At 50.6% G+C, this 11,231-nt stretch overlaps 1 long non-coding RNA gene across 1 annotated transcript; it reads left to right on the forward strand.

The window, feature by feature from the left end:
- The first annotated feature begins 7,927 nt into the window (after positions 1-7,927).
- LOC133352027 (uncharacterized) lies at positions 7,928-10,322 on the forward strand. The gene is made up of 3 exons (XR_009756244.1): positions 7,928-8,326; positions 8,645-8,756; positions 9,562-10,322. It is a non-coding gene; the product is annotated as an uncharacterized LOC133352027 (long non-coding RNA).
- The last annotated feature ends 909 nt before the right edge of the window (positions 10,323-11,231 follow it).

Genomic DNA, 11,231 nt, shown 5'->3' on the forward strand with positions numbered 1-11,231 from the left:
TATTCACGTGTGTGTGTAATCACGTGTGTGTGTTCGTGTGTGTGTTCGTGTGTGTGTGTAATCACGTGTGTGTGCGTGTTCGTGTGTGTGTTATCACGTGTGTGTGTGTGTGTGTTCGTGTGTGTGTGTATGTAATCACGTGTGTGTGTATACTCACGTGTGTGTGATCACGTGTGTGTGTGTAATCACGTGTGTGTGCGTACTCACGTGTGTGTTCACACGTGTGTGTTCACACGTGTGTGTTCACGTGTGTGTGTAATCACGTGTGTGTGTATTCACGTGTGTATATTTGTATTCACATTGCATTGCGGCTCTTGAAACATTGAGTTTAGTACCGAATTCGAAAAAAAACCTCTTCTTATTATTTTGGATTCTGACCCCTGCCTTAGCCTGACTCTCTAAACCTCAGGAATTAATACTGAACCCTAACAATCCTGAAGGCGTCCTACTTTGAATGCCTGTGTGCCTTCATTATTATGAAGAGCCACGATCAATCCACTGCTGGAAGAAGGCCTCTCCGAGACATTGCCATCTCACGGTTCTGCGATGTTACGATACACCCGGCACCACGGGCTGATTTCACCGCTTCAACTCTCCGGTGGAAGTCCTCTCATTCGCCTTCTCTTCCTTGGCTGCTGCCACTCCGTCACGATTCTTGCTTCTGCTGTATTGTATCCTGTGGCGAGGAGTGGTGGCGCAGTGGTTAAGCACACTGCTCTGGGAACCCGTGACTTGAGTTTGATCCGTGGCCAGGGCTAATATGAGTGGCGAGTGGTATCTGAACCTGTCCTGGGTTCTCCGTTCACCAACACACACCATGTAAGCCACCCCCCCCCCCCCCACATGCCAGCCTTAATAGGTGCTCGCAAACAATGAAATAGTCCATAAGGCGAAATGGGGGCGGGGGAGCTGTATCCTGGTAAGAAAGACAAATATCCCCTGTGCAGCATGCAGCATACTGTTTGGCCAAGTGCTGTTCGCGAGCACCTATTAAGGCTGGAGCGGGAACGGCGCACAAGAAAGCGGGCGGCGGGGACAAAGCCACGCCCAGCCACCTTTGTCTCCCCCCAGTCGTGCACATGTGCACCCCGCAGGAGGTAGTGCACTCATTTAGGGCTGAGTCAACCTAGTGGGGGGCAGGCTCGGTTCGGATATCACTCGACGCTGAAGTTTGCGCAATGGGTGTGCAGCAGCAGCAACAACAACAGCAGCCGCCATTCGCCACTGAGTGGCGGTGACGTCCCCCGCTGCGCGTGTGCCAGGCTAGGTGCACTTTGATGGCACGTGAAGTGTTGAAGGCCCGCTGCTGGCAGGAGGTCACGGGACAGACCCGGTTGCCATGGGTTCGCGGCCACCTGTAACTCCCTACTGCGCAACAATTGCTGAGTTTTATCCGACCTGCTGTGAGCGTCGCTCCCTCCACCCTCCGTTGTTTGCTGGAGGGGCGACTGCCTCCCGCTACCCAGGAACGTCCTTCACGAGCCTCCTCCTCCTCCTCCCCTCCCTCCACAGAGGCCGATCTTGACAGCGCGAGGTGCCGGCCATCGGCAAATCCGTGTCCGTGCATGCGACTATGGGCAGGGGGGCATGTGGGTACTGTACATGCAACGTCAAAGCCCCTTCCCTGTCCTGCTCTGCCCTGTTCGGCGTTGAGAATGTCCCCGTCGCCCACGCGGGATTAACATGTTTCGCATTTTTGGCGGTCGCAACGCGCGGCTGGTGAGTTAGCGAGCTTTTGAAGCTGGAGCGCACAAAGGCAAATGTGCCCTCCCCCCCCATAGCATTTGTACGTACGCACGTTTAACTTCTTTCGCACCGTACGTAGCCAACCGTGCTAATCGGAGGCGCGACTTCAGCGGACTACCGGGGCAAGTGCCGTTCGCGAGCAGCGCCCCACGAAGGCCGGCACGGCGCACGAGGGGGGTGTCCCCCCACTGCTTGTGTTTATACACCACGGCAGGTACTCATTTAAGGATAACTATTAAGACTGTCGCAGCGCATGAGATTGGGGGGGGGGGGGGGCTGTGACCAGTGGTCACCCAGCCACCTTTGTTTCTCCGATGCTGATGACAACAAGCATTCAAAGTCAACCTTGGAGTGGCCCAGACCAGGTAACATGTTTCTAATTGCTTGAATGATGTGATCTGATGTTCACCCGGGCTAGGAATTGAACAATTTGTTAGCTCCCATCATAGGCCAGCACCATGCCCAGCCGCCGTTGTCTCCTTTGTGCTGAAGTTTATAAACCATAACAGCTACTTGCTAACGGCTGAGTCAACCTAGGGAAGGGCCAGGACCGGTTCAAATATTCGTCATTGGTTGTGGGCGGTGCTGGCCACCCACAACGTCGTGTAGCGTTCCGCCCTTCATAGGTGCTCCCTGGCAGCACTTGCTCCAAACAGTGTGTATATATAGGGCTACATGGGTGATCTTTGTCTTTGTGTGTGGATTAGTGGGGCGTGTTGCTGGGGCAGGTGGCATTGCGGCTAGAGCATCTCGACTCACACGTAGGAGGTCACAAGGTCAAATGCCGCTCAGGGTTCAACTCAGCTGATCGTCTGACCACGCAGGTGTTTTCACTGCGGAGGAGTGACGTGAGGGCCTACGAGCAATGCCACGTGTCCCCGTGTGACTCACACAGTCCGGGAAATTGGCTTCTGAGTTCGGGTGGCAGCAGGAATTGATTTGCACCGAGATTTGGTACCGGTGTCGCTGGGTTATTGCAGTCGACGGCGCAGCTTTGTATTGTTTGTTGTTGTAACGTTCTGAATTGCACCTACTGGACATCTGTGTGGGGGGGGGGCGCGTTTTAGCTCATCGGATATCTCCGGTATATATAAATATTTTGATTCTGATCATTCTAGACCTAGCGCAGAATGCACACAATCCCGTTATACTTCTGTAGCTAAGCGGGGTTGAGCCTGGATAGTGCTTGGATAGGTAACCACTTTGAACAAAAGTGAGATGCAGCAGGCGTTGTGGGCAGTGCAGTACAAAACAAATCATTGCCCTTTTGCACTCCCCCTACGCCTTCACCGACACACATTGACCAGCGCGGTGAAGTAACGATGTACACATGTCATATTACAAAAAAATATAAAAGTTTTGCTGGCTGGCCGACTGGCTGGGCGTTACGTCCGGAGGGAGGGACAGACGGACGGTCACGTCCAAAGGACATGCGCGTTGCTAGTTTCTGATTAAAAACTAAACAATTCGCTCAATATATCGTACAACAATTTACATAATCAGCAAATTCTCATCGTATATATGTACATTGAGGGAGGTTGAGGAGGGTAGTTATTTGACCATACTTCACCACGCTGGTCAGTGCGGATTAGTGAAGGAGTGGAGCATAGACGTGGGGACATAGTAGAATACAACATTGGATGTTTACAGCACTACCATCTGGTGGCCACCAAGAAGCCCAGCGAGAGGCCGTGACATCTGGAGGTGCACGCCTCTAATGCAGCACTGTGGAGAGAGTCAGGGAGGGTTGGTAGACCACAAAGTCGTGACCCTCCCTTGCCTACCCGCGGACACTGATGTCGCCATCTCCTGGAGATGAGAGAGCGGTAGTGTAGTGGTTAGCGCCGCGGTGTATATAGGAGGTCGTGGGTTCGATCCAGATCCTGACGCCTGCTGTATATTTGGAATTAGCATGTTCTTTCTCTCTCTCTCCCCCCGTGGTCGCGTGGATTTTTCTCCGGGTCCTCCAATTTTCCCTCCACGTTTATAATCAACGTGCTTTTGACTGCTATACATTTCCACGTGATAAGCCACTTCGTAGAGCAATAATTGGTGACCAAGTCGCTTCTTAATAAGAGCTACTATATAGCTCAATGTGCCTTACTGATACATCTATTTTTTAAATAGTCCATAGTTTAAATAATTTCCCTTGTTTGCCTGAGTAGGTAAGGCAGCACAGCAAGTCGATTAATCGCCATGTGTATGGAGGTGGATCGAGTGGCATTGATTTCCCCCGGCCACTCCGGTTTCCTCCCACATGTAGGTTCACGAATAAACGCTCATTAACGGAGTTGGACAAACATCCCAATATAGGACCACGGAGATTAGGAAAATCGACGCCATCGGTTCCGGCTGCATTTGTCTTGCGGTGAAATAAAAAAACGGCGTTCTGTGATGCATTGTTCATGAACGGCGCACTCCTTCAATGGATGAGGAAATGCAAAACTACACGAATCTCTCTCCTGAATTGCTTCTTGTGTTTTTAGTTTGTTGTCCTTCCCCAGCACCTCCGATTATCACGGTTGGCTACGTACGGTGCGAACGAAGTTCAATATAGTACAACATACATACATGAAGCCCTCTTGTCGTGGCCAACAGCAGCAGACCTCGGACATTTGGGCATTTATCTCCTGAACATATTGCTGACATTATCACACGCTTCAATGATAGAAGGCTGCATGAAATCATATCATTGCTCTTTGGTTCTTTCGGTAAAGTCACGTAAGTATAAAATAAAATACAAAAACTTTTTTATAAAAAAAAATGTAACAATAAAAAAAATATATATATATTTTTTTAAATGTATTGTTACAAATTTTTGTAAAAAAGTTTTTATTTTATTTTATACCTACGTGACTTTACCGAAAGAATCAAAGAGTATGGAACATTGCAGTCACGAAAACTTAAGATCTAAACCAAATCATTGCTATTCATTTTCATCATCATTATCACCTGTGTTTAACACGTGATTGTCGCCCATACCAACACTGCCCACAGGCTCAACCCGTGCTTACTAGTTGCGCGACATGGGTACAGATAGGGGCGCATTCCGGGTGATGCGGCCGCAGGTCACGAAAGGCGAACGCAGAAAATAAATGCAAAGTTAGACTAAACATTCAGAACGGATGAGAACACAAAAACTGGCCGTGGCGAGGCGAGACAAGCTCACTCGTATAAGTGTTTCTAAAAAAGCCGTTTACACAATGCACAAGCACCCCCGTGACTGCTCAAAAGCTAAAGATAACAGATTATGCAAGATAAGCCCCTGCCAAAGCCACACTCCGACCACAAACCCCGTAATATTGCCAAGTCGACATCTCAACTCGCACGCGCACGCTACATTGTTTGCGTCTCTGCCACGCACCGCGGCAAAGCACAGATCTGCGGAGAAATCCATTAACGCTAAAACCTTTGGGGTGTTTTCTTTTTTTCGCTGTAAAGTAGCAACTATTTTACCCGTGGCACACCACCACCACAGGTAGGTGGTGGGGGTGGAGAGGCAAGGACGGAATGCGTGGCCACCAACTGACGGGATGGGAAGCGGTGAGAGAGAAGGAGAAGAGAATGGGAAATATCAGAGCAAGGATAGAAAAAGGAACGGATCAACGGGAAGCGAAGGGGGTCGAGGGGGGCTCGGGAAAGTTTAGGATCCGCTCGTCGTCGGAGGAGGAGGCTACGCTACAACAAGAGCCTCGACTCTGCTGCGCTGCGCGGAGCGGCGTCTGTTCTCACGGCCGGGCCTCGCCGATGCGTCCACGCGTTCTACGGCGCGGTGGCTGTAACCTGAACACACACACATCGGGAGCCACCTGAGCGAGTCGAAGCCCATTACAGCGGAATCGCACTTAAGCCGCGAGATGAGACGCTCAGCGACGAATTGAGAAACTGTCAAAACAGATAATCGCAGAGAGAACAACTTGGCCATGCGTCTGTTGGAACGCGACGACTGGAAGAAGAAGATGAAAAAAAAACACTTCGGGGCCAAGTTGAACTCGTAGGCTTTGGCGACCAATATTGTGATTCGTCGTTGATGTTTGGGTGGTGATCGCGTGAATAAAAATGCGCGTCGTTAACCCCCTCCACCCGAGACCGCTAATAGATGAAAGTTGTCACGTGATGAACAAACGCATCATCGTATTAATCCTTCAGTTATTTAAGCTGGACTGGAATCAACCAGCAATAGAATATAAAACTAAACTATAAACTAAACTATTTGTATTTTACCAGGCAAGGCCCACACTGAGATATAGAGAAAAAAAATCCGAAGCGACCTGGCTACAACAAATGATAGCTCAACGTAGTGGCTTATCACGTGGACATTCATCGCAAATAAATACTCCAAGCGCATGCTTCTACATACAGACGAAAAACACGGAAAAAAATCCACGTGACCACGGGGAGAACATGCAAACTCCAAAATCGTCAGGGTTGGAATCGACCCCACGACCTCTTGTATCCGAGGCGAGGTAGTTAACATCGCGCTACCGTGGCGCCCTGTAGAGCAATGCTCATGATAATGATAATGACGATGATGATGATGACAATGATGATGATAATGATAATGACGATGACAATGATGATGACGATGATGATGATCGATGGCAAATGGAGAGCCCCTTTGTACCGCCCCGCGTGTTCGCGGTGGTGCTGAGTCTCTCTCCTGCGTGTGCGTGTGGCGCACCTTGTGCCGAACAACACGTGGTGCCACACGACCACACAATCCGGGAGTCTCTCTCCCCCCTTGCCCCTCCCCCTTCTTAACTATATAACGTCTTGCCACGGCAGCTCTCTCTCCCACTTCAGCAAAACAAACTATTGCTGTGGTTTTCCCACCTGATGATGATTTCTTGTGTTGCAATCGAAACGTCGTGATTTGTTTTATTTTAATGTATTTTTAACTACGTGACTTTACCGAAAGAACCAAAGAGTGTAGAGTCTATTTTCGTCGAAGCCCCCTGCCACACGTATCACGGGTTGACTTTCTCAATCGATATATTTTCTGGAACGTCGACATCCACACCTCCTGTCGCTCCTCTGCAAAAGCCTCGCCGCTTCTCCATTGTCAATTCCCTTCCTCTTCCCTCCCATCGCTCCTCCACCTCTTCCCGTTTCTCCCCTACCCTGGCTCATCGTGACCCCCATGTGCCCTCTGTTACGGTCACACTCGTTCATTGACACTTGCACTGCCATCTAAATAACTTTATTTTGTTACCGCTTGTAAACTATGTTATAGAGCGCCTTCAGCTAAGGTGTTGTTTATAAGTATAAAATCACACGTCACGTGAATTGACATTACAAACACGTGTGCGTCCTTGTTAAAGACAGCTAATGTTTAAGGCCATTAAGGAAGTTAAGAGTAAGTAACTGCCCACGTTTATCTAAATAGACAAGCCACGGTGGCTAGGAGATGTTAACTACCTCGCCTGGTATACAGGAGGTCGTGGGTTTGATCCCGACCCTGACACCTGCTTTATATTTTGAGTTTGCATGTCTCTCTCTCCGTGGTCGCGTAGATTTTCTCCGGGTTTAGAGTAATATGGCTGCTATAATTTTCCACTTTGTTGAGCTATCATTTGTGACCAAGTCGCTTCTAAAAAAGAGCTCTATAGCTTCATTCGCGGTACGTGTTATACTGGAGTTATGCGTCTTGCGCGTTATGGAGGAGCTATTTTTCCTCGACACGTAATTCGTGGTTACCCAAAGCACCGCGCACACACGTGGTTACCGTGGTTACCGTGGTTACAGCGCACAGCAGAGCGTCATCAAGGAGACGTCACAAGGCGTGGGACGGACGCGTCGCGACCACGTGACACGGCACTCATTCCTGCGAAGAAGAGCTTCATAATTCATCGGATTTCTCCAGGCTAAATACATATTCTGATTCTGAGCGTTCGGCACTTCAGCTGCCGAGGAGAGAAAATCGGCGAGCAAGTGAGAAGCTGTCAGTGTTGGTGGTGGTTGGTGGTGGTTGGTGGTGGTTGGTAGTGGTTGGTCGTGGCAGTTGGTGGTGGTGGTTGGTGGTGGTTGGTAGTGGTTGGTGGTGATTGGTGGTGGTTGGTAGTGGTTGGTGGTGGTTGGTGGTGGTGATTGGTGGTGGTTGGTAGTGGTTGGTGGTGATTGGTGGTGGTTGGTAGTGGTTGGTCGTGGCAGTTGGTGGTGGTGGTGGAGGAGGAGCGATGCGGTGCGGGAAATAAACTGCTCACTCAACTGCAGCGGCACTGAACAATCACATCATTTGGCCACTTAATTGTCGCCATATGTGGTCCAGCACCAGAATACGTTAAGTGATATTGACAATGAATACTAATGTCATGCAGTATAAGTGAATCTGCTCATGCTGCGTGAAGTAAAGTAATTTCCAAGCGATTTGCGTCATCAAACAAATTGCCCGATTCCTGATTAGAAGGGAAAAAAAACAGTGAAAACGATATTTTAATGAGATTTATCTCCACGCATCGATGTGTACCATCGTGGCGCATGCATCCAACTCCGGGTCGGTGCATCAATGAGAGACGTTCGTACGTGAGACCACCACGAGCGATTTGCCCGCGAGGTTGGCTTGCACCAGGCAGTACAGCAGGTAGGTTACTAACCTATCCCATACAGATCTCTGAGCACCAATCGCATGCGTGGGCAGATTCCGAGTGGGGCTTTTCTTGTGTGAGTGTGTGAAACGCGATAAGAAATTCGCCAAACACCACAAGCGGGCGGGATCCTCCTGAAAATGAGCCTTAAGAATCGGCCGAGGCTCCCCCGTGTCAATAAAGGACCCTTTGCCCTTCTCTGTGGCGTAGCTCTCTCTCTCACGTGGCTCTCACGCAGGTAATGCCTCGTCTCTCTGTCTGCCCGTCTCTCTGTGCGTGCGTGTGTGCCTCTCTGTCTGCATGTATGTGCTCAGTGCTCAGCACAGCAATAGAAGCAGCAGCAGCAGCACAATGTTGGCTGCCCACAGGATTAGTAGCCAGGAACCTCCTTCTCACGCAGCCAAGAGTCTGCGTCTCCCCGGGCCGGTAAGCCACACGCCAAACACATTCCCTGAGCTGTAACCATGAGCACGCTCACGCACGCAAGACAAAGAGCCCCGCGTGTAGAGACTTAACAGACTGTTGGGGCAAGTGCTGTTAGGGAGCACCTTTGAAGGTCGGCGCGAGGGGGTGGGGTGGCCAGAACCACACCCGACCGCCTTTGTCTCCCCAGGAGAGATGTTTACACACCGGACCAGGAACTCATTTGGGGCTGAGTTCACCTAGGGGAGGCCCAGGACCGGTTCAGATAATCGTCACTGGTGTTCGCCGTGAGCGGGAATCTAACTCGGTTGGCCGGGTTCGTAGTGCAGCGCGCTAACCGCTACACTACCGCTTCCCATACACGCAGACACACACTTAGATTAAAATACAAAGATCCCCCGTATAGCCTTAACAGACTGTTGGGGCAAGTGATGTTAGCGAGCACCTATGATGGTCAGAACGGCACACGAGGGCGTGGTTTGCCAGCACCACGCCCGACCGCCTTTGTCTGCCCAGTGGTGATGTTTTTACCCACCGCACCAGGTACTCATTTGAGGCTGAGTCGACCTAGGGGAGGCCCACGACCCGTTCAGATAATCGTCACCGATGTTGACCGTGAATCGAACTCGGTTCGCCGGTTTTCGTAGCGCAGCGCGCTAACCGCCACACTACCGCTCCCCGACACTTACACACACACACTCACAGACACTTACACACACACTGACTGACAGACGCACACACACACCGACAGTAACACTGCAGCAGGGCTAATGCTCTCATTGGCACACAACGACTGCTTTCCCGGCAGGGCCAGGGGCAGGGCGCGCGGAGCACCGCACTAAGCCGACTCGGCTGCTTAAACAGCGACAACTGCTGCCGCTGCCGCCGCTGCTGCTGCTGCTGCTGGTAATGTGGCCGCCTCTTGGATGATGAAGGCGGCGATCGTGCGAGCACCATCTGTTAACAAGCGGCCACTCCCGCATGGGAATAATAACGCGGCTGCACACACACACACAACGCGCACACACACACAATGCGCACGCACACACAATGCGCACACACAACGCACACACACACAATGCGCACACACACACACAACGCACACACACACCTTGCACACACACACACCTTGCACACACCTCGCACACACACACAACGCACACACACACCTCGCACACACACAACGCGCACACACACCTTGCACACACACACACCTTGCACACACCTCGCACACACACACAACGCACACACACACCTTGCACACACACACAACGCGCACACACACCTCGCACACACCTCGCACACACACGCGCGCGCGCGCGCCCTGCACACACGTGCTTTGCACACACACAGACAAAGATCCCCCCGCGCCCTGTATAGGCTTAACAGACTGTTGGGGCAAGTGCTGTTAGTGAGTGGCAAAACCACGGGGTGGTTTGGCCAAACAAACAAAACAACGCGCGCAGCCGCCTTTGTCTCCCCCGGTGGCAATGTGAGCACCTCGCACGAGCTACCCGTGAGAGGTCGAGGCGACCTCGGGACAGGCCCGTGACCGGTTCTGATAATCGTCACAGGTGTTGGTGGTCGTGAGCGGGAATCGAACTTGGGTGGCCGGGTTTGTAGAGCAGCGCGCCCACCCACTGCGTCACAGCTCCCCATTGTGTAAGGTACACACACACGCACACGTACATGTGGCAAATCCTACTAATTACATGACTTGAAAATTACTCCGCAATTTGCAGAATGCCAAATAAATTAACATTTACAGTATCTTTTCACGCGCTTTTGTTTCTTGTTTTTTGTAAAAGGGAGATCTTACAACAACAACAATAACAAACAATTATGCTTTTTTAATTGCCCCAGGAGTGACGACTTGATGCTTCCATCCAAAAGTGGATAGATAATGGATGATGTTGATGATGATGATGATTTACCCGACAGAGCCTCGCTGAATCTCAGGATGCATTCTTACGTCGAAATGTTTGGCCCAAATCAAATGACGATTTCTCGGCTTCTTGTGTGGAACGAACCTGAAAATCCGAAGAAAACTCACGCATATGAGGGGGTGACACTCAAAGCTCCGCATAGCTATTACGGAATCATATATTGTGGGTGCTACCGTGGCAAAATGTTAACTACCTCGCCTGGTATTCAGGAGGTTGTGGGTTCGATCCCGATCCCGATCCCGACCCTGACGCATGTATATTTGGAGTTTGCATGTCTCTCTCCCCGTGGTCGCGTGGATTTTTCTCAAGGTCCTCCGTGTTTTCCCTTCCACATTTATAATCAGCGTGCGTTCAGAGTATTTGGCTGCTATTTCCACATGATGATGAGCCACTTCGTTGACCTATAATTCGTGGTCAGGTCACTTCTGAAAAATAGTTGTATAAATCTTCACTTAAAGCTTTCGTGACTGCAGGAATTCATATTCTTTGGGTTTTTTCGGTAAAGACACCTAGATGGTTGAAAGAAAATAAC

This window comes from Lethenteron reissneri, chromosome 39 (assembly GCF_015708825.2).
Source record: "Lethenteron reissneri isolate LAM-NWPU_2019-01 chromosome 39, ASM1570882v1, whole genome shotgun sequence".
Lineage (NCBI taxonomy): Eukaryota > Metazoa > Chordata > Hyperoartia > Petromyzontiformes > Petromyzontidae > Lethenteron > Lethenteron reissneri.